Source organism: Leptonychotes weddellii, chromosome 3 (genome assembly GCF_054177405.1).
Source record: "Leptonychotes weddellii isolate Sample4059 chromosome 3, ASM5417740v2, whole genome shotgun sequence".
NCBI lineage: Eukaryota > Metazoa > Chordata > Mammalia > Carnivora > Phocidae > Leptonychotes > Leptonychotes weddellii.
Window position 1 is genome coordinate 129311602 of NC_138371.1, and position 24593 is coordinate 129336194.

Here is a 24593-nt window from a genome sequence, read left to right on the forward strand (position 1 = left end):
CTAATTTTTTGATATCTATTCATGAATAAAGATACAGGTTATCTCTCTCATGTCTGTATTTGTTGTTCTCCTTGTCAGTGAAACTTTTGATTGTGAAAGTACTATAGGCCCTCCCCCCACCTCCTTCCATCCTTAATTCCTAACTGGTAATAGAGGATTATGTCAAAGAAGGCTACATTGATTTGCAAACAAAGAAATAGGAATTAAAGACAGTCTTTTGAGAGTTCTAAAACAAAGTGGTGTCCCAGGACCAGGAAGATGAGGAAAAGACAAGAAAGATGGGAGAATTCTACAGAAAGAGGGGACCAGAATGAAAAAGATGGGTAGTAAGAAATGTCTATGGTGTTTATGGTCAGAAATTGGACATGAAACACAACAGCCATGTCTGTCAATGGAATCAAAATTAATGATCCAGTAATCTACTACTGGTTATTTACCCAAAGAAAATAAAAGTACTAATTCAAAAATATATATGCACCCTGTGTTTATTGAAGCATTATTTACAATAGTCAAGATATGGAGGCAACATAAGTGTCCATTGCTAGATGAATGGGTAAAGAAGGTGTGGTATATGTACACAATGGAATACTACCCAGCCATAGAAAGGATGAGGTCTTGCCATTTCTGATAACAGGGATGGACCTAGAAGGTATTATATTAAGTGAAATAAGTCACACTGAGAAAGACAAATACCATATGATTTCACTCATACATAAAATCTAAAAAACAAAAGAAATGAATAAATAAACAAAAAACAGAATCAGACCTATAAATACAAAGAACAATCTGATGGTTATCGGAGGGAAGGGGTGTAAGGAGATGGGCAAGATGAATGAAGAGGAGTAGGAGAGGCCTGCTCATTCCACAACAGGCCTCCAGTTGGGGAATGGATAAGTCACAGGGATGAAAGGCACAGCGTAGGGAATATAGTCAATGATATTGTGGTAGCGTTGTGTGGTGATGGATGGTAGCTCCACTTGTGGTGAGCATTGCATAGCGTAGAGAGATGTTGCATCTCTATGTTGTACACCTGAAACTAATGTAACATTGTGTGTCAACTGTGCTCAAATAAAAAATTGAAAAAAATAAAACAAGAAACAGAAAACTAAAGAAAAATTTTAAATGTGGAAAAGAAAAAGAAACTGATGAGAGTTAAGTGATGAGGAATGTAAGCAGTGTAGGGACTCCTCGGGTCTCTGGGCTGCATAGGACTGGAGCTGGTTTATGTACACATTAAAAGAAAAGGTCTTCCAGGATGACTAGCATTTGTGAAGACATGGGAGTACATTTAGAATTGTAATAGGCATTTGGGACTGCATATACTTAATGAATTTAGGGTTGCTCATAATATTAAATAATACTGGGATGTTTCCATGTAGTTTTGAAAGTATGGGCATATAGGTTTAGAGCTATCAGCATCACACAGAGTTCCTTTTCTTAAAAAAATGTACAGTTTTTTTTGTTTGTTTTTGATTATTTTAAGGACATATTTTAAGGTATAAAATAGAGTTCAGAAGAGGTGACCAGAAAGGATCATTTAATCGAATGACAAGTACAATGGAATATGTGTTCTTAAGAGTACTCATCATACATATCCATATGAAAGAAAGATATCCGTCGAACTTTTATGTCTGTATCAGTTTATGGCTGCATGTAACTGACACCTTCAAAGAACAATGGTTTAATTAGTATAGGGATTGACTTTTCTCCCACAGATATGAAGGCAGGAATAAGCAACCAAGGGATGATGTGGTGCCCCAATTGGTTCATCAGAGATCTAGTTTCACTCTATGTACTTGCCTCATTATCACCAATATATGTCTTCTACTTCGTGATTCAGCTTCTTACAATCCAGCTGCCATGTTCTCATTTCAGGGAATATGAAGAAGAAATAGGAAAAGGGGTCTTTAAGAACACTTCTGGAATTTTTACCTTTTACTTCTGCTTACTTCCACTTAATAGGATGTAGGCTGGGAAATGTTACTTTATTCTGGGAAACCATGTGCCCAGCTTAAAATTGGAGACTGGGGGAAAACATATAATACCTGCCATCATGTTTCATATAGTCTTAGTTCTGGGGCTGTCTTACCCAGTGGAGATACCACTGCAAGGACCAATCAAATGGTGGGCATGATCGACAGATCTTTAGGAACTGGGTAGTATCCAGTGAATGATATAAAAATAGTAGCCAAACAGATGTTAGTAGTCACTATATTTTAGACAGGACATTACCACTTCTTGGCATTTGAAACTGTATCACACTGGGGAAAATTTTTTGGTCATTGAAAGGGGAGAGAGAGAGAGAGAGAGAGAGAGAGAGGGAGAGAGAGAGAGAGAGAAAGAGAGAGGAAAAATATTAAAGAGTAAGGCATATTTCTTTCTCTAAAATATTGATTTTTCCATTTTAAGTTAGAGTCAAATATCAATATAGGTAAAATTGGTAGTTCCCAGAACTGATGAGTATTCACAAAGCTTAACAAATGAATGCATGGCTTGATCTTACTGCAGCATATTTAGAGAGAAAAGAATGTATTGATCAACTCGCTTTAGGACACCTTCTATGAATTACTACTGTTTGAAATAGCCCTATTACCAGAAGCCTATATAGGCTATATTTTGTTCATTATAAGGGAATTCATACTTTGCTGGTTTTGAGTCATGGTCTAATATTAGGGGTGTCACAAGGATATGTAATATATGAGTTGTGGGTTCTTGTCTTGCCTTAGTTGCTGAATCATAGTTTAATCTTGTATGAAAAAATAGAGTGTCCCTGCCTCAGTTACACTCCTAGGAACATAGTATTAAGGATTATTCATTTCTAACCACAATGGAAGAGAACATTGTTGTAAAAAGTCACCTCATGGTATACCCTTGATTACCAAAGGGTAAAATCCAACCTTCCTAAAAGTAGAATGTTTATGAGGGTATCTTCACTTTTGTTCCTCCTTTGACTTACTTTTAAGACAGCTTTTATTATTTTGAGTCACAATTCATAAAAAAAAACAACAACAAAACAAAACCAGCCTGTAGCTACAACTGTGTCTAAAGGCATTCATGCTTTAATTGCTTCACATATAACATTTAATAATTACTGAGTTGACACACTTCATTTATCTAAATTTATCCAGCTCTAATGAAAGCTGCCTACATAATTTGCTATTGTGAATGACAAATACACAGTTATATCACAACTCTACTTATTTTGGAGTGGGCCCCAAAGAAATCGACATGTATTCTATATATACCTTGAAACTTCTGACCATAAGGAGGCTCCTATATCTATTTGGAGGTATTGAAGATTGGAAAAAAAAAAAAATAGTTTGCCTTATTAAGTTAAATTCTGCAGGAAAGAATTTAGCAGAAAATCTATAATAATGTTTATAAGTGGATGGTGCCTAAAGTTATTTTCTTTTTGTTTAATCAGTTTTGCAGAATTGTAAAATGTTAGATTCAGACACTGAATTACAGATTCTAAATGCTTAGAAGAGGAGTTCAAGAGAACAGACAGGAATCCAACAGCCTAGGACTCTTTTCCAGATATGGAGAATGTAATTTAAAGGAATCAGTTAACATTTGACTCTGTCAGATTTAAATGATATCAGTAATAATCTTTTATGATACATTTATATAATTATTATGATTAGTTAGGTAAGAGCCAAGTGATATAGACTAAAGACACAAGTAGTACAGGAATTGAGAGTTTTTGTGGATAGAAAGATGGGGGAAGCCATGACCTTCTGCTGGATCATGATGGGTAGATGAATCAGATATAGATTAAGGGAAAAAAACAGAGAATCATATTCCTGGAGGATGCAATGAGGGAGCAAGAGCTTGAAGATGGAAATGAGTCAAATGTGTTCTGATTTTTGAGAAAAATAGAGCATTCATCCTAGGGGATGATAAGCATGGGCTTGATTAATTTGGTTGGAATGTGATAGATCTTGAACTTGATCAAGTAGAATGTGAATGAAATTCCAAGCATTTGATCTACAAAAGACATAATACAAGTGGTGTTTGCGATGATTAAATTCAAGTATTGCATGGAATGGTAATAGGAGACATTAGCAGTAAGACCATGGCAGCTTTCAAACTTGCCAATGCTAAAATCACCTGGCCCAATTGTTAAATTTGTAGCACTTAGAACAGCACCTGGCACAGAGTAGGTACTCAGTAAGTATTTGTTGGGCTGAATTGAATTTTGACCAGTCTTGAGCCTATCCTACTCCAAGTGTTATTTATTTGTTCATGGTTTATGAATGATCGTTGTCATAGATTTTGTGTTTCCGTATGAGAGGCCAGAGAATTACTAAATCTTTCAAGTTTCAAAAGAAAAAGTTGTAATGGTAGAATTGATTCATCCATATGCCATATGTTTATTAATCCATTCAGTTAATAAATTTTGAGCATCTACCATATGATTAGAACTCTTCTGGTTGGTAGGGGTACAGAGGTGAATGAGACAGATGAGGTCTCTGGCCTCATGGAACTTATACTTTAATGTGGGGGGGGCAAAAACAAACAGAAAATACTGTTAACATAGTAAAGTAATATATTTGGTTTTTGTCCTCAGTTCCTACCACAGAGCTTCAAAATTGGAATTTTTGGAATTTCCTTGGAATTTCCCTAGTGATAGGAGTATCTTTGTTATGCTAATGAGATGACAATAGTGAGTCGGTAGTTTCAGGATGTGGTCACCAGAAAAAACAATTATGTGAGTAGAGGGTTGGAACTTTTGGGCAACCTGACCTCTGGGGAAGAGAGAGGGACTGGAGATTGAGTTCAATTTTATAGCCAATGATTAAACCAATCAATCATACCTACATAATAAAATCCCAATAGAAGCTCTGGACAACAAAGCTTAGTGGAGCTTCCTGGTTATGAACACACTGCTGTGCAGGGAGGGTAATGCACCCTGACTCCCCAGGGAAAGGGAATGAATGCTCTGTGCTCCCTCCCAGACCTAACTGATGTATATCCTTTATAACAAAACTATAATCATAAGCATTAAACCTCCCAGAGTTCTGTGAACTGTTCTAGCAAGTTATTGCACCTGAGGGAGTTGTGGGAACCCTGGATTTATAATCATTCAGTTAGAAGTATGGGTGGCCTGGGATTCCTCAAAGTGTGGCTGTCATCTGAAGAAGGGTAGCCTCGTGGAGGACCGCAACTTTGACATGTGAGGTCTGCATTAATTCTGGGTAGTTAGTGTTAGAATTGAATTGTGGTACACCCAGTTGAGGTGGAAACTCAGTGTGTGTGTGTTTAAAATGTTAAATGCTTGTAAATTTTTACTGTGTCGCATTTTAAGATAGATGCCAAATGGTGAGGATGATGTTTAATGATAGTGGAAACTAACCTGTTTCCCTCTCAAATTGTATCATGCAAAGGGACACCTAGTACCCGTTAATTTAATACTGGGACTTTGGGGTTGCTTTAAGGAGAGAATAAAACACAAGTTAGACCATGAAGAACTGGTAATATTTGAGTAAGCAGAGAAGGGAGGTAAGAAAGGACTAAAGTAGTTTGAAGCCCTGGCAAGGGCTAGAGCCAGCCCTCTGGACATCTAAAGTTCATGGTCTTCAGCTCTTTCCCCTTATTGGCTAAATAGGGGTAAGCATCCCATTGACGTGAAGCCGTAAGGAGGATATCATTTTTGCTGATACTGTTATTATGAATAATGGTAACTCTCATGTTCCTCCCTGATTGCAGTTTGCCAGTGTATTTTATATGTTACCTCATGATTCTTTCAATGACATTCTGAGGTAGATGATTATTTTCTGCATTTACACACATGAAAAAATTGATGTCTAAGATTAAGAGATTTGCCAGTGGTTTTAAAGGCAAGAAAGAGACAGACTGAGATTCCAACTCATGTCCTTACACAAGAGATCCAGGCTCTCTACACTAGACCAAAGCTTCCCTTTAAAATTCAGGGCCATAATTTTCTTGTTTGTTGTTTTTCCCACCCTGATTTACTTGAATTACAACAAAACTCCAAGCCATTATTGAATAGAATAATTAATGGATCCTGAAGGAGGATGGAGATAGATTCTGCAATTCCACCTGCAGAGTAGTGTCCTGTTTCTCATTGAACATTCAGGTCTATTCCGTAAGGGTGTGGAGTAAGAAGCAGCTTGTGACTTGAACACCAAGGGGACAAGAAATGAAACAGGATTTTTTTTTTTTAACAACGGAAGGCATTTATCAGATGTGTGTGCCAAAAAGCAATGTCTGTAAACTGTAAAAAGGGGTTATTTGAGAACTGGGCATAATTCGGGCCCTTTTGAAAGGATGATTCTTCCAGAAAGTAAGTTTTTTTACCTTGTGAAGTGTCCTTCAGTGAACATCTAAGTAAATATCCATGCACTGAACCTATGAATTTCCATTAGGCATTTTGAAATAGAATGGAATTTTGCTGAGTGTTGAGGGTTCAGCAGCTCATGTTGGTCATTATCATGAACGACTCCTCTTTGTAACAAGATCGCAGCACCTGTAATGTCCTCAGCCATTTCTATTAAAAGTTATAACAATGTCCCTTTGAATAATATCACTTACGAAAATATCTTGATGGTGAACTTTTCTTATCTTTCAAGCTTTTTAGTGCTGAGGTGAGGAACTTGGAAATGGTTTTCTTACGGTGAAAATTTACTTAATGTTAAACATACACAAGAAACCAAACTTTATACTTTTCTTTCGAAATAAACACAGAAGCAAATGAAATGTGCTAATGTGCTCCCAATTAGCACATTCATTAAGGGCTATGCTGAACGCAGTAATGAACTTTTCGCTTCTGATTGAAGATAGAATTCACAATGATAAATTAGCGAGTATATCTGCTGAAAGTTGCCAAATTATAGGGCTGAATGAATACTACTAATAAAATCACTCACCACCCACATGAAAATGATAAATATGAATCCAAAAAACCTGAAAAATATCCTTCACAAGAATGCATATCTTTCTTTGAGGAAATACCAGGTAAAAATTAATCTTGAACACTAATGTGGCTTCATCTGGTTGATTTGTCTGTCCAAGGGTTTAAGTTTGAGGCATTAGCTTTTCCTGTGTGCAGACAAGGGTGACTCCTGTTAAACATAGAGTGAAATGAGAGAATCTCTTATTTCAAGTTGTTTTTTTTTTTTTAAAGATTTTATTTATTTATTTGACAGACAGAGACACAGCGAGAGAGGGAGCACAAGCAGAGGGAGTGGGAGAGGGAGAAGCAGGCTTCCCGCTGAACAGGGAGCCTGATGTGGGACTTGATGCCAGGACTCTGGGACCATGATCTGAGCCGAAGGCAGATGCTTAACGACTGAGCCACCCAGGCGCCCTCTTATTTCAAGTTTATCAGGTACTGCTAACACCACAAGAATCACTAAGCTTGAGGCATGTTAACCAGCATGAGTGTGAGCTGGCTAGAGGAAACAATTTCAGTACTGATCACGGTAGGAATGGAACATCAGAAATGCTTAAGTATTAAATTCAACTCTGTTATTGGTGGTGGGGATAGTGGCCATCGAAGTGGGTGATGATGTGATGATGATGATCATTATTAACAATTGTTTCCATTTGTTGAGTTGTTCTCCATCAGACAATGTATTATATATATTACTTGATGTATCTTTATGTGAAGAAATTATTACTATTCTCTTTCTTTGGAGGAGGAAACAGAATACATCAATATTGGATTTTTTTTTGAATTCAGTATTTTCATGATAATTTAGACTCTCTCTATACCCCCCCCCCCAAAAGATCCCCTCTGCCTGAGAGGCTCTGTTTTCTCTCCATCAATCTGTATGTCTTTTTATATTGCTATTCAAGAAGTGTTCACCTCCATGAATGTCTACTCTCCAACTTTAATAGTTTGCCAATGTTACTTTGTTTCAGTATTTTTTGATAATTTTATAGTTATGTTTTCCCTTCTCCCACTCGAAGTTCTTCAGAGTTAGGGATAGGTTTCTATTGCTTCTGAATACTCCCAAGACTCTCCAGTATAGTGCTCTACTTAGAATAGAAATCCAATAAATGTTGTTGTTCAGTGAGATGAGAATCTATCATGTTTTTAAATACTTCTGAAAAATGAGATTCCTCTGCCTCCCTTGGTAACACATCCCAGGGTCTATCAGCCTTAGCTGTCAGGAAATTTGCCCTTCATTCTTATCTGTATACCTCATGCCATTTCTCTTCACGGAATCTTTCAAAACATTCTTTGTGTGATGGCCCTTCATACACTGGAAAGTTTGTTTCATGTCTTCCTTGAGCTGCTCCTCAAGACAAAATAATGAGCCTTCAAATGATCATTATGGGTTTTTTTTTTTAATATGTATGTTTTCCCTTTAATTATGTTCAAAAGAATTTACATCAGATAAAACATAAGAAACTAAAGAAAATAAAAACTAAGTTATTTTTCTAATTCTCTTGTAATTTTGCTTGTAGAAAAGTCATGACATAACTTCTTCAAAATGGTTGTAATGATTACTTTTGAGAGTAGTGACTTGATTGCAAGACTTTGTGAGCTTGGTTTTTTTTTAAGTTACATTCATAGATGTTTCTTTTTTTTTCTGTAGAAATTTAGGTTTTAGTTTTCCTTAACAGATTTTTGATTAAAGGCAAAGAGATTGATAAATTGGAAAGGTGCCAGGCTACTTCTAGCCAGAAACGTTAATCTTTTTATTCCATTTTAGTTGTGTTTTCCCCTAAGAATATTGAGTCTGTGCTTATAAGCTGGGTTTTCTCATGCCGGTAGATAGAAGTATTGGTGCTTATAATGGATATGTTTCAGTATTTTCCCTGAGCAGACCAGTCTCTAATCCCTGTTTTAAAGTCTTTCCTTTAGTGTCACATTACAAAATTAATCTTTCCATTTGCTTCACTCCACACCATTTAATACCGTTTGACTCCGCATAAAACACCATGACATGAGCTTTAAATAAAAGCTGGATAGGGCTAAGTTGTGTGCATATTGTGTTTGGGATTAAGAAACTAAATTCGACAGGTAATGGAGTAGGATTTAACTGCTCCGTGATGCTAAACTATGAGGTGTCGTGTCAATCATCTGTCCAGGAAATAAAAGCTATAAAAGGAAAGTGAGATGTATTTCAGATGCCTAATCACACAAGCAAAAGGTTAGCTCCTCAAGGATGGGAGTTTGCAGACTGCTACCTTCATCTCTGGAGGGGACTCTGGGAGCTAAGGCCATCATACAAATAGGCTTGTTTGTATTTGCCTGAGGATTAGATAGGTTTCCTAGGAGACGTGATAAAGAAATGTCTGCGACAAATGGCCAGTTTCTCATATTAAATAAAGGGGAAACAAAACTTTAAAGCAGTGGGGGAATGGATGTAGGGTGTTTGGAGAGCTTCCTACCTGTTTAGTAGAAAAAGCATGGCATATATATAGAAGAGAAATAGATTTTGAAATATTTCTTGCTAAGATTGTTATCAATAGCATTAAATACTTGTTCTTATTCTTGACGACCAACCAGTTTTGAACTCAATTTTATATTTAATCAAAATAATTATATCCATCAATTCTTTGATAAATTTTATTCTTCTCTGTGCTGTAACTTAATATTTTTCCAACCAATTGAACTGTCCTATTTTTTTTTTTTTACTGTAATTCTTTCTTTAAAGGAGGTACAACACAATTAATAAACAAAAGATAAAACGTCCTCTACGAATAAAAATAACCTATCCATCTCTCTGGTCTGGAGGATGACACAAAGAGGGCTGGGAAGTGAATCGCTGAAGTGTATGATTACACATTTAGTCCAACGTCTCAGCTTGATGTGCGGCGCTTTTACTGCGCACTTCCCATTAACGCTGATTGTCCAATTTAGGGCTTCATTAATGAGCCATAGACCACTTGTAAATTTCCGACTTATAGAATCAACCACATTTAAAGTTTTATTCTCCTGAAAATGTCTCTACCTGTCAAGCTGATAATAAATACTTTGCATTCTTCCACCCACTTAACCCTTCTGTCATGTCAATTTGGGCGATTGTCAGTCGCATTCCTGTTTCTTAAACATATGTAACATTTATAGCAATAATAATTATAAGAGCGAACATTTTTATGGCATTTATTCTGCACTAAGCTTAGATCTTAGAATCACTTCTTGATGGCTTATGATGTTTCAGTACCGTTGCAAGCATTCTAGAGGCATTAACTCATTTAGTCCACTGAACGCTGTGACGTAGCTCCTCTTACTATCCCCATTTTACTGAGAGAGTAACTAAGAAAGGTGAAGGGTCTTGCCCAGGGCTACAGATCTGGTAAGTAGAGGAGCTGGAATTTAAACAGGGGTGGTCTAGCTTTAGCGTTTGACTTCTAAGGCTCCATCTTATGGACTAGGTATATATTCATCCTCAAGAAATGGTAAGGGCTTTACAAAGGAACTGATGGCTTCGCCTACAGTATCCAAAACATTTGCCCAATAATCAGCCTTTGCATAAAAGTTTTGCTTTTTGCTTTCTATAGAACCCTGAGCAGCCATACTCACAATTATTCTGTTAGCTCTAAGGCAACATTCTGTGTGCTATGTCTTATATTCAGAAAACTGACAGTTTGCAGAGAAGCACTGACCAAATTGACAATAAAGCAATTGCGATTTTTATCACCAAAAGTCATAATAGTGTCATTTGGGTCACTACACTTCAGGAGGAATTAGTAAGTGATGAAAATGCAAATGTCATTAGCGGTTGTGATCAATCAAGTAAATAGAATGAATAAAAACATATAAAAACATTGGCAAGTTGTTTGAGAACTTGACTTTGATAAGAGGAAAAGAACGGTTTCCTGCCTGAAGCTAGAAGAAAAAGTAATTATATGTGGAATGTGCTTTTACCCAATTCTGCCCATCAGAATCATAAAGTTCTTCAAAGTCTAAGTCTTCAGAGGATCTTTCCTGACTTCTCTAGTCCTCTACAGTATTATGTGCTTCTTTGACATTTCTTCCAAAACAGTGCCTTGTACATTAGCTTTCTCTGTATTCCTCTCACATACTCTTTGGTAAATTCTCTGAAGGTGGGGACTATATCTTCTCCATGTTCGTGTTTATAGGAAGTCAACAAATATACATTGATTGATCGACAGGCAGCCTAAGGTGGTCCCAATGGTTTTCTACCTTTGAATCGGGTCATTAGCACTCTGGGGAACCAATCTGTAAATCAGATGCAATCCATGAGTTATAATGAGTGGATAGATCTTAAAATTATTAGAGGAAACGAAAATGAAACAGCCGTCACATAGACAGCCTATTTGGAGTTGCTTCACCTTACAAGGCAAGTGGAATGAGCAAGTTCTCAGCAAATTATCAGAAAGCATCCATTGAAAATGTAGAATGGGAATATTTTTGTGATGAATTAGAGATTCTTTTATCCTTGAAACCAGAAAGCAACTTGCTTAAAATAGAATTAGTTGCACGGCATCTATAAACTTGGAATTATATTATGAGAAATGAAGGAAAGTGGCTTAATGACAAATGCAAACAAAGTCTCATCTCTTAATGATGTACACTATAATGAAAACTGGAGGCTGAGCTCGTATCAGAAATGACTCTTCAGTTAATTCAAAAGTGAGGGAGAGATTATGTAGTAGAAATAACTAGAAGTGCAAGTTCTGTTTGAAAGTTCAAATATAATAAAAATTATATATCTGGTTTTACTATCTAACTCCTTTTGTTTTGATTCTTGGCTTGACAGAAACCTTCAAATTACCAATTTGGCTTTCCCCAATCTTTGATCCTGTTAGTGGATGTCTGGAGTTAAGGCTCAATTGCTTCAGTTTCCCTTTAATTTATATCCTATTGATCAATACCCTTTAGATTAATATCCTGATTTATCAATAATTCTCCTGTAGGAATGGATAATGTGGGTCAGTTTACAAAATCTGTTCATTCTCAAAGATTGATTTATTATTTTAGAGAGGAAGAGAACGTGCACACGTCGTGCACACACACACACACACACACACAGGGAGAGGGAGAGGGAGAGAGAGAATCTCAAGCAGACTCCCCACTGAGCATGGAGCCTGCTGCAGGGCTCAGTCCCACAACCCCAAGATCATGACCCTCACCGAAACCAAGAGCTGGACGCCCAACCTACTGAGCCACCCAGGCACCCCTAAAATCTGTTCATTCTTAAGTGAACAGTTAAGTGTTGGGTTTTGTGAACTTGCAAAGTCAAGAATTCACTGGAGTTGTGCCAGAAAGGTTTTCACTGACCCATAAGTGATGCTTGGGGCCTGGAGTGAAATAGTAGGCCAGGCTGATATATCTCATTTCCTTACATCTCATTCTCTTAACTCGCTGATGTTGCTTATTAGGCTCATGGGGGTATGTGAGCCTGTGACCTGTATGTTAACATGGGTGTATAGTCACGGAGGACTGCTTCTCACCGTGTAGAACTGGGGTAGATTGTGTTATTGTTCCTAATTATTTCCTCACCACTTCTGGAAGAGCATTATACCTCTCCACTCTGTTGACATCAATCTTGGCCGCGTTAGTTTTTTTGATCAGTGAAAGCTCTAATAGCCATTGCTTGGTTCTGCTATGGTTCTTCTCCCAGTGCAATAGAACAGCCTGGGTGAGATGCTTGCCACTCCTTCACCCTGGATCCCAGAACAGCCACAGTGTACTTGCTGCTGTCATCTTAGTGATTCTGTGAAACCCTAAAATTTGGGAGTTGTTTGTTCCTGAAACTTAAAGTAATGCAAGCTGACTGATATTAGCACTCCTCCTATAAAGTTAATTTGACATTTACTCTCATGTCTTGCAAATTTTGAAAATTCTTTATATCTTTAGGGTCTGCTCTTAATTTTCAAATTGTTATCACCTGCAAGAAATAGTTCATGGAGAGGCAAGAGAGAGGTCTTTAGGCCATTCATTCTTATATTTTATGTAGGACAACAGCTTTATTTGAATTGAGATCTGGATAATTTGGAAATTACAGCCTTACTGGTTCCTAGATCTCTAGAGAGAAAAGACATAGAAAGTGGTATCTCCTTTGGTAGAAAGGCAGGAAGGCACGATGACTAGGGTGAGCCCACCAATCTTACCTGAGAAGAATGAATGCTTTGCTATGGCTGAGAGGAGAGGTGAAGTACTGAAGCCGAGATGGGTCAGCTCTGTGAATAGCCATATGATAGCCTTCCCTCCTGGAGGAACTCTGCGTACTACATTAAATTACGCAGAAAATTGAGGACATGCGTTTCAGGAAGAGTGGATGAATCCCTGACCTGGCACCTTTATTGCTAGAACTGTGAGCACTGCTTAGAGGAGCAGTAAGCTCTGACTGACTGAGGCAAAACATTTTAGAATTCTTTTCTTCCTAACCAGTACATGCGGGGAGGGCTGGGAGTCGAATGTCCAGGAAAAGACACATGCCAGAACACAGTGGACCACACAGGCAGAAGATGGGGACAGCCCTCCTCCATGCTAGTGAGGAAGGCTGAGGTTAGACATGGCATGCATGGGTGCTTCCAGGATGCTGACACAAAAGCAGCAGGCTGTATTGGAACCTATCCCAGGAGACTCTCACAGAATGGTCTCCACGTGTAGAAGCATTCCTGATCCAGGCACTTTGACTCTTCATGGAACTTTTGGGTTTTAGGATCCTATATTTCATCTGTAATGGAACAATGATCACTAAATTATCTTGTGTTTAATACCTTTTGTTTTTGTTGCATTTAGCAAAGATAGATCCAAGTTAGAAAATACATTCCAAATTAAGAGACTTGTTAATGGAGACATAATGCCACATTTTTTTCTCAGGGATTGTGGCTAAGGGAACATGCCCCCTTTCCACACACCGTACACATGCAAACCCACCTTTGATCTTTTTAGTCAAAGGTATCTCTCACTGAAGGGTTGCACTTAATTTCTAGAATTCTTTGATGAGATAACATATTACTGAGACCCCACACAATGAGAAGCTAGTGTCTCTGGGAATCACACAGATTTAACAGAAGACCCAGACTTTAGGTCATGTGAGTAAGTTTACTCGAACATCTTGTATTGCCAAAATTAATACCTGACCATTGATCTTGGCTATGATAGTGGAAGTTTTCTTTCATCTTCAATCAGGAAATGGACCCAAAGTCAAAGCTACTGTGTGTGCATGCATGTGTGTGTGTGCACGCGCGTGTGCGCTCCTGTGCATTTAATGCTGTTTTCGTGTCCGCAAATAATCCCTTCCTAGGTCAACCTCTTGTCACAATCTTTTCACAGTGCACCATTTTCTTGGATATAATTGAGGAAACAAAGCATATGCACAATTACCCTCCTGGGTTTCTTCTGTGCTTTTATGCATATTCAGTCAGACCATAATAGTTACTGTCCTTTGGGCAGGGTGCTTGCCAGATACCATCATTACATCTGGCTAGACTCTTTGGGTCCTCTGAAGATACTTTCTCAATATCATTTGGCTTTTACTCAGCTACAGCTAATTCGCCACTCCCTTCCTTTCTGCCTGTCCAAAAATCTCATCAGAGTGAAAGATGTGTTTCTCTCACCATGAGAAAACAGAACTTTTCTTCAAAGGGTAGAGCACATATTCAATGAACAATTATGTATCTTAGCCAAAGTTTCTCTCTTAAAGAAAAGGCATGGAATATGTGTGTAACCTGAGCTCATATATTTGCCCTTCTTTTTGATCCCTTTTAATTACTGTTATTAACCGTATTTCTTGATTTTAATATTAAAAGAGTATCCCATTAAAATAGACTTTAGTTGGTAACAGCCAAGTAGCCAGGGCTTGATAAATGACTTTTGCAAAGATAGAACCAATGTGAACAACCCCTGAAGCTATCAGGAAAGGTAGCGGGAGTCATGAAGAATCATTTGGTTATGCCCCACAAGGGTGGCAGTTTTCTCAATGAATGAGAAGTGAGTTCCAGAAGCAGTGGGAACCTCTAAAGGTCACCCTTGCATTTCTGTATTGCAGTAGACATGATAAAAGGCACAATATTGACGCTATTAAAATTTAGATTGGTTATGTGATTTGCACTGAAAGCATATTGTTTTTTGAGTTGAAAACCTTTTGGGAATAAGCCTGATGCCAGAAAGGACATGTAACTTAGAAACAGAAAATGTACATTTCCTCCCTAGGGTGGAAGGAGGGATATAGAGAATGGTTTTCAAAGTGCCTTTTGCAATCACCTCCATAGGAGGTGGGAGAGAAGAAAACAAACGAACAAACCAGCACTCTAATTTTTTGTCTGGTTCATTAATCATATTAGCAATGTTTAGGGAAAGTACAAAACAGAAACAAAACACGGTTCCAAGTGGCACAGTGCAGCACTTAGGGTTTCTGGAATACAACATGAGACAAAAAATACACTGTAAATAGAAAGAAGAAACCTTTGAAATTCTACAACATTCAGCGTCTTAAGGTTCTGAATTCGTTTTAAAGAACAGAAACTTGGAAAAACATAGGGAAGTACAATAAGATTGGAAAATTTTATAAGTATATTATGTATGTAACAGAATCTTAGCAAAGTGTTAAGAAATTAGAGATGGCGACCTGAAAGAAAAAATGCATATTGCCTTTATGCAGAGTGTAATAATCTATTAGTCTGACTAATGGACTTGGTTATCAGCTTTATGTGGCTCAATACCAAACCTAGATCTCTAATATGTTTTTTCCCCAAGATTCAGGTTCATGTTCCAACTATTACTGCTACATAGTTTCATGACTATTTCTCTCATCTTCAAGCACAGCTCATTACCTTTTTGACATCCCCAGTTGACATCCTTTCCTAGTTTCCTATTCCTGGAAATGACCAAGCTGTTGTCTATGTTCTCCAGGAATGGAACCTTGAACTTGTCTTTGACTGATGGCTTGTCTTCAGCTCTGTCTCAGGAATCAGTCACTAAGTCCTTTTAGTTCTACCTGAAAATGTTTCTTCCCTCTCTTTCTCTCTCTGCTCCTACTAGTTCCCTCTTTTGAGTTATTACTGAAGCTTCCAAACTGATTTTCGTGGATCCAACTCTTTCTTACTCTTGTCTTCTCTCCCACTGCTCTCAATTAAATCTTACTAAAACACATGAAAAGTCCCCACTGTTCAAAAGTATTCAGAGATTTTACCTTGCCATTTAGTTGCTTTGTTAAGATCTTCAAAAGCCTTCATAATGTGGCCCATTGTTTCTATTTAGAGAGTAAATAAATATTAATCGAACATTGAGCTCTATCAAGGTCTTGTCATCCAAACTCAGGACTTCGGACTTTGTTCGAAGAGCACCTAGAAGACACCGAAGGATTTTTAGAAGAAGACTGGACTTTCATCTCAGTTCAGAATTTAGCGAATGAATAGACTGCTGCATTACCTTAGATAAACTCATAAATCTTACTTTACTCGTGTTTAAAATGGAGGCAAGTAGAGCGAATCCTGGAGTTCTTGCAGGGAGAAAATGGGAAAATTAATGGGAACATTTGTAAACAAAAGTTGAAAGAAAGAGCAAGAGTAAGACACAGAGGGAGGGAGGGAGCAAATGAGAATGTGTAAAACACTGTTCACAAAACCTGGCCCATGGCCTCAGGATTTCAAACCCTTACATATGCCATGAACACCCTACTGCAGGACTGGTGAGGTCAGGGGTGGGAAAGGAATATAAAAAGTTGTGAATCATGGGTAAGAATACAGGGCTTAAATTATTCCATTCATGGAAATTGAAAAGGGGAAAATCTTTGTGTTACTGCTTCAGAAGATTTTAGATTTCTGAATTAGGCAATTTTTGCTACAAAGAGAGAACAAAATATGATGTGAAAAGGAGAAATTATTTCATGACGTATTTGTCTTTTTTTGTGGAACACCTTTAGATGCACAAACCAGAATGTCCACACAGAGTGACTATGACTGGTCTGCTGAAGGGCCCACTCAGAAAAAGTTCTTTGTAGAACATTAATTTCAAGTCTAGATTTTAAATCAGAAACTCACGGGACTATAAGGAAGGGCAATAAAAATATATTTACTCTGAGTCTCTGACCTGCGGGAAAGACATTACCTAATTGTTTGGTCAGATGGCTCTCCCTTGTCCAGTTATAAAAGATCTCCTGAGCAAGACCTGTTTTATTGAAAGAACTTTCAAGATGAACTACCAAGTCAGAAGAAAGAACTAAACCAAAGTTTAGAGTCATTAAGGATACAATCCCTGCTATGCAGAAGCAAGAAAGACCCCAAGAGGACAACGTCAAAGGTCATGCTGACACGTTGACTTGTCCTAAAAAGACTGTAATGGATTTGACTGGAATAATCCGAGATGTATTTATGGAGCACCCATTAGGCGACTGGCACTCTTCCAAACAAACCTTCTGGGTGGTGCAAGACTGGTCGTTTTCTGCCGAGAGAGAAATTGATTTCCTACCTAGGATCAGCTTTATGGGGAGCAAGCTATTTGTTTTATTTATGGCTTGAACTCCGCTCCCTGCTGTAATAATTCAAATTCTGTAAGTACAGACCTCCTTCTTATTTGGATATTGACTGGAAAGGGAGCCAGCTTAGAGTTGGCCCTGCAGCTACTGGCAGGAGGTTTGGATTTATGCTAATGAATGGGGCTAGGGCTTTCAAGGATTTGCTTTCATGACTAAATGCTCTGGACAGTACTCTCCAAGATTCTTGGTTGGGCTTCGTAATAAGAGTGGAAGGCTGTATCTCCATGCTGAAGGCGTTTGATGAGGATCAAAACAAAACCAAATTTTAAAAAATCTAATGGAAAAGTTTGGTTTCTTAATATAAAATTCTGTATCTGAGTAAACAGAAAGTAAAGAAGGAATGTTCAGGAAATTCAGGAAGCATTTTCATGGAAAGGTGAGACCATGATCTTATCTTGGGAGTCAGAAGTTCCAAGCTCACCTCAACTAAATTGGAAACTTTGTAAATGTTCTACTGATTAGCAGTTGAATTATATAGTCCAAGGAGCTGGGTTTCGGGAAGTACAATCTCAAGGAGCTTTGATGTTTTTCTAAAGTAAGAAACTTATCTGAGCCTTCACCTTAATCATTCTTGGAGATTACGTGTTCTCTTTACTGACACTGGGAAGCCGAAGACCTTTGTATAAATCAATTCTCAATGGGGACAGGCACACTGCTGAACTACAATAAGGTTATGGACAAATCCACTTGGAAATAAATCATAGAAGAATTCGAGAGAAACTACAGAACCAGATATGATTGGCATGTCACATGAAACATAATGTCCTTCAGAAATGTAAATATTAGTATCATTGTGGCAAAAAGCAAGTATTTCTTTTTTAAGACATAAAGCTGATTCTGGAATTTTTTGAATGAGTTTGGAATTACATAAACAAGGGCAAAACTTTATCAGTGTGGTCATCAGTTGCTACTAAACACTATTATTTTTTCCAGCTTAGATAACCTTCTTCACCTTAATTTTAAAATCCCTTCCCTAGGAGTTATATAACCATAATCTATACTTTAAATTTATTTGCACATTTAAAAGTACAATCTATATGCATTTTACAACCTCGTAAATTAGGTTGGCTATTAATACATTTAACTAATTTTCACTTTTCTCACAGATTCTTATGAAGAAAGCTGATACATTATGTTTTCTTCTAGCTCTGTCCTTTATAAATTTACACTCAGTTCACAAAAGGGCCACGCCAAAACTATCTTATTCTTTTTTGTAACTCTATATATCATTCTTGAATATTAAATGAACTATCTCATCCATATTATGGGCTGGTAGGTTATATAATTTCTCACTGACTTTGGGTTGACCAGTAAGCTTCGACAATCTGTTGAAGACAACAGAAGCCCTTGTCTATCTGAAAGTTGAACTCAGAGTCTTATATGTTTGCCTAAAGATTTATTTAAAAACTTTTTAAAAGTTAGCAGGTCCACAGAAAACCATAGTGGCAGTTTACCCAATAGGCCAGTATTGAGTGTCTGCTGCATTTACTGCTCACAGAAAGGCTGGGGAAAGAGTCATCACAAACATTTATTTTTAAGTACTTGATTTTGAATTTCTATGTTAAAAGTAGTGAGTGGAAAGAATGCAAATGGGCGTCTTCTCTTGCCTTGGGATTTTACCGGATTGATAGGAAATGACACAAATACCCAGCTCCTGAGAAGGTAGAGGCATGGTAGAATTCTTCTATAGTTATAGGTAAATTATTAGCAGATACTCTCAATTTTCATAATTTATGGTTAATGTGGTATAACAGTGGTCAGCCAACATTTTCTTCAAAGGTCTAGGTAATAAATATTTTAGGCTTTGCAGGTCATACGGTGTCTGGCACATCTCATGTCTGCCCAGTAGCAGAAAAGCAGCCATAGAATGAATGAGCTTGGCTGTGTTCCAGTAGAACTATTTACAAAAACAGGCATTGGGGTGGATGTGGCCCGTGGGCAGTAGTGTGCTGACCCCTTTGATATAATATGTTCTACTTCGAACTGAAAAAAAAAATGAGACTTTGCTTTTGAATATTTTCTGCTGGATCGGGTTTACCAAACATACAGACTAACCATTAGGAAGTGGCTAGAGTATTGCTTGTGCCACAACTTCAAGTTTACTTGTAAATAGTATTACTTCTTACCTATCTAAAATGTGGTGATAAGTCTGCCGGACACGGAACAATATATGGACATAGAAGCGTGTCAAAGGAAGAAAATGCTTAAGTTGCTGTACAAAGTTTTGCTCAAATGTGTTATTTCTCTGCAAATTTGTTTTTCATATTTTTATTATAGCATTTACCATAATATCTAATAAGTTCTAATTTGTCTATCTTCTTTAGAATATGGGCTCCTCAAGGGCAAGTTCTACATATGCTTATCTTCATATTGCTAGAATCTTGCACAATGTTTTTCTCACTCACCACCTTTTAAATGAATGATCACATAACTTATAGCCCACCCTGACAGGCCTATGATTTTTTCCAAGCTCTAGAAGATAAGGGGCATTTTGTCTCTCTGTCTTCCTTCTCTGAGTTCTAAAATAGTGACTGCAATTATTGGCTGGAATTCATCCAGTATGAGTAAATGTCTTTAACAAGAATGGAAAAGATGATCTAACTTGGGACATCATGAAAGGTTGACTGACAATGACTCTTCCCATACAGGAAATCACAAATGGATGTGGCACATTAAATGTTGAACTCAAGCAAGAATGTATACAGCAAAGTGCAACAAACATATAGCATATTTTTATATTAATTACTAAACCTTCACCAGGTGTCGTGAACACAGTTATTGCCTTTCTGTGATCCCTTTGGATTTCTTCTATTATATGAGGCCCTTTCCTAAACTGCTGTATACTTCACCTTCTAATAGGCCATACGGGTAGGCACTGTCACTTGCAGAGAGTTGGAAATGCCTGGGAACATCCCCTTGATGTGGCCCCTGGAAAATGACTAACTGTTACTGGAACATGAAACACTGCTGTCTTGCCCTAAAATGAGACAGACTTAAGGCATAATTTATACCCCCAGAGCTCCCTTAAGGGATCATCAGGCTGAGGCTGGGACTTTGCCTAAAATCACAGCCTTGCTTGGCTTGCTGCCCTTCACTCTCCCCTGCTCCTTTACAGTTTCTCCAAGACACCTTGTCCTCATAAATCACTTGCATATAAACCCTCCTCTCAGAGACTGTTCTGGGAAACTCTAAGACACGAGTGACTGTTCAGCTAAAGAGATATTGCTACGTGGTCTTTCTTTCTTTTCCTTCTTCTCTCCCTCCCTTCCTTTCTCTTCCCTCTTTCCATCTGCTCACAGTGACTCTGCATCCTTCCCTGACATTTTCGGGGCCACACACCATTCATGAGCGAGGCCATTTCAGGTTGAAAGGATCTTTCAACACCTTAGCAGCGGGAAGGGTTTCAATGCAGCTGTTTCTTTGGCAGGAAGAGTGTAGCTTCTGTGTGGAGTTCAACCTGAAAAGTGCTTCCCTACTGGGTTGAAGCCGTAGATTGTATAATGCTCCCTGTTTCACAGGTCTGCTCTGGTTGAGCAGCATCTCTGGTTTTTAAATTTTTTTTTTCTCTAAGTATACATTCTGCTAAAGTATAACACACATGTAGAAAAGTACACAAATCATAACAAAATGCGGCTTGGTGAATGTTATGAAGTAAACAGACCTGTGGAACTATCACCAGATCAAGGAACAGAACATGACACCCAATCTAGAAGTCCGCATCCCACCCTCCCTGGCTCTTGCATGCCCCTAAATGTAATCACTCCTCTCACTGACATCTATTGTGGGTAGTAAGGAATGAATCTTACCCACAGAGAGATCTGGACTTTGTCCTCAGCTGCTGGGAGGTGATCTCCAGGCCCTGTTGTCTGGCCTGAAAGCAATGTCTTTGTTTGCCTGGGAGGTTTGGCCACCAGAATATCCAATCATGTGACTCATGATGGGGGCTTTGAGACGTGCCATATCATATCTGATATGGAGATATCTGGGGACTAAAGGTATTAGCCCAAACCTACTGCAGCAGCTGAGACTAAAGGTCAACCATATAGGCAGTAGGCAGTCACAGACCTTCAGTAACTTTGGACACCAAAGTCTCCAGGGAGCTTCCTTATTTGGCAATGCATTTATTCCAGAAGAGGAGAGAGTCCCTGTGGAGAAGAAAGCTTCACATTTGGAACCCTCCCATATTCCTCTCTCTGTTTCTCTTCCTATGCTGGTTGTAATTTCTATCCTTTCACTTTATTTAAATGTACTTTATTTAAATTTTTTTTAATTTGAGTATAATTGACACACAGTGTTACATTAGCTTCAGGTGTACAACATAGTGATTCAACTTCTCTGTATGTTATGCTGTGCTCACCACAAGTGTGGCTACCACCTGTCACCATACAGCACTATTACAACATCAATGACTACATTCCCTGTGCTGTGCCTTTTATTCCCATGACTTATTCATTCCATAACTGGAAGTCTGTATCTTCCACTGCTCTTCACCCATTTCACCAGTTCCTCTATGCCCCTCCCCTCTGGCAACCATCAGTTTCACTCAACTTAAAAGTGCTTGAAAGACATAGGAACACTGCCATTTGTCCAAGTGTAGTAATTCAAAGAAAATTTGCACAGGGAAGACAATGAAATGGTCTGTTGTCTGGGAAACGTGGTGCGGCAACACGTATAACTCCAAAAAGTGGACATTTCCTTGGAAATTTTCCATGGAGAATTGAATGGCCGGCAAGTACAATCTCATCTGTGTTCTGTAACTGATGAAATGCAAGGATGCTACTTAGAGATATTAAAGCTCACAAGAAATTGACAGTGAAGCCATCTGGTACTGATTTTTTGGGGGGGGTAAGAAAAATTAATACTGCACATTCAAATTTTTTTTTTTTTGAGAGAGAGAGAGAGAGAGAGCACGAGTGTTGGGAGGGGCAGAGGGAGAGAGAGAGAGAGAGAGGAAGAGAGAATCTTAAGCAGGCTCCATGCCCAGCACAGAGCCTGATGCGGGGCTCAATCTCATGACCCTAGATCATGAGCAAAGTCAAGAGTCAGGTGCTTAACTGATTGAGCTGCCCAGGCGCCCCTCAAATTCCTTAACAGATATAGGGTTATATATTTTTTCTATATTCTCTTGTCTGCATTTAAAAATGTTTAGCCACTCAGACTTGTCTTTTGACATTCCTTTTTTTTATTATTAATTGTTGGAACTAGTGAACACATTTTTAGAAGGTCTAGATGCTATTTTTCTCCACAGAGTATTTAATTTCCATTAAAATTAAATGACTATTAGAATAGGGACAGGTCACCTTGTTCTAATCAGGGATCGCAATAACTTGAGGCAGGGTTTCAGCCTTTGTGACCACTTACTTGTCTGTTTCTGATTTACCTTTTTTCCTGGGACTAGATTGCACTGCTTCTAATTGAAAACCTGGGGTAGTTTAATTATTAATGGTGGTTCTGATCTCCAGTTTCCATCTCCCTACCATCATGAGAGTACTGAAAAGGCTCTAAGTTAGCTTTTTAGCCTGCTAGCTGATCTAGTGGCTTGGTTTATTGGCCCCTCGCCATGGCAGATTGGGAATTTGCAAATGGCTTGAGGGAATGAGAATGATGTCTTGTCTTCCCTGAGGTAATCTTTTCTCTCAGGTCTTGGCTTTTCCATTCCTTGGTTGTTTCAGGAACCCTGAACTTCAGTTATTTGTCTCCCCAGCTCCACAGAAAGGCTGAAATTCTGAGTCACTGCCTTTTGCTTAGAAGCCCTCTGTTTGCTACTGAGGAATCAGCATGGAGGAGGAAAAGGGGCTGAGAACTTGGGTTTGCCTCAATGCAGTTTCCTTCCTCTTGGGATCTCAGCATATTTTGTCTTGTCTGCCTCTCTGCTCACTGATGCCCTCAAAGAGCTGTTTCGTGTTTGTTTCATATTTATTGAGCTTTCATAGTTGTTCTCAGCAGAAGAATTAATTGGATACAATCTACTCTGTCATTGTTAGGAGTGGTAGTCCTGTCCTTTTAGGTTTTCCTGTTTAACTATTTCATCTATTTTGAAATGCAAACTGGTATTTCCATTTCAAAAGTAAGTTACTCTCTTTCAGTGCTTAGCTTTTTTGGTCTCTGTTCTTCAAACTCCATATCTTCATTTGAGAATCTTGGGTATCTCAGTTCTCCAAAATAGATGAGAAAGACCTCCATTTTATTAAACATGGTGATGCTTTTCTGCTTTGATGGCCCACTGGGGTGTGTGTGTGTGTGTGTGTGTGTGTGTGTGTAAGTATTATGTGTCCTTTTTTATGTTTTTGGTTAGGATGGAAGTTTTTTTTAGGGTAAGGTGTAAACTATATAATTGACCTAAGAGCAAGTATAATTTTTTGCTGAAACTTCTCTTGAGTCCTAACCAGATATCTTAAATGTACTTGTATTTGTCCTTGTAACTTATATATACATGTTGAACCAGTGTTTATTCTTTTCAACTTCTGGTTTATCTCTATTTGAAATATTACTTGTAATTCAGACTTTACATTAAAATTCTATCTACAGACATAGGTTTTGCTTTATTTGTTTTCAGGATTGTTATTATGCTCTTGATTAGATAATGTAAATATAAGGTAAACAATTTAAAGATTTAAAACAAATAAAGTGAAGGGTAACTCTTTCACTATTGTTCTACCATCTCTGTTTCTCATCCAGGAGAAAATCACTCTTGCTTGTATTTAACGTATCCTTCCAAAGAATACAACATTCGTACCATTTAAAAAATAATAATAAATACAAATTTTAGTATGTGTACACATTGTTCATTTCCTTGCTTTTATTTTTTTTTTAAGATTTTATTTATCTGACAGAGAGGGAGAGAGCAAGCACACAAGCAAGGGGGGAGCAGAAGAGGGAGAGGGAGAAGCAGGCTCCCCGTGGAGCAGAGAGGCCAGTGAGGGGCTGGCTCCCAGGACTCCGGGATCATGACCTGAGCTGAAGGCAGACGCTTAACCGACTGAGCCACCCAGGCATCCCAACCTTGCTTTTCTTTTATACTTAACAATATATCTTGGAGGAAGTTCCATATGGTCCCATAGATTCTGTATACCTCACCAAAAATTGGGGATAATTTATTTCCAGCTCTGTGGTAGACAGAAATCCAATCAAGAAATGTACCCTTGTTTAGAACCCTGTGATAGA

At 38.1% G+C, this 24593-nt stretch overlaps 1 protein-coding gene across 1 annotated transcript in view; it reads left to right on the forward strand.

Moving 5' to 3' along the window:
• LOC115941035 (uncharacterized) overlaps positions 1-24593 on the forward strand; it is an 86837-nt gene that overhangs the window by 13334 nt on the left and 48910 nt on the right. The window lies entirely within an intron of this gene.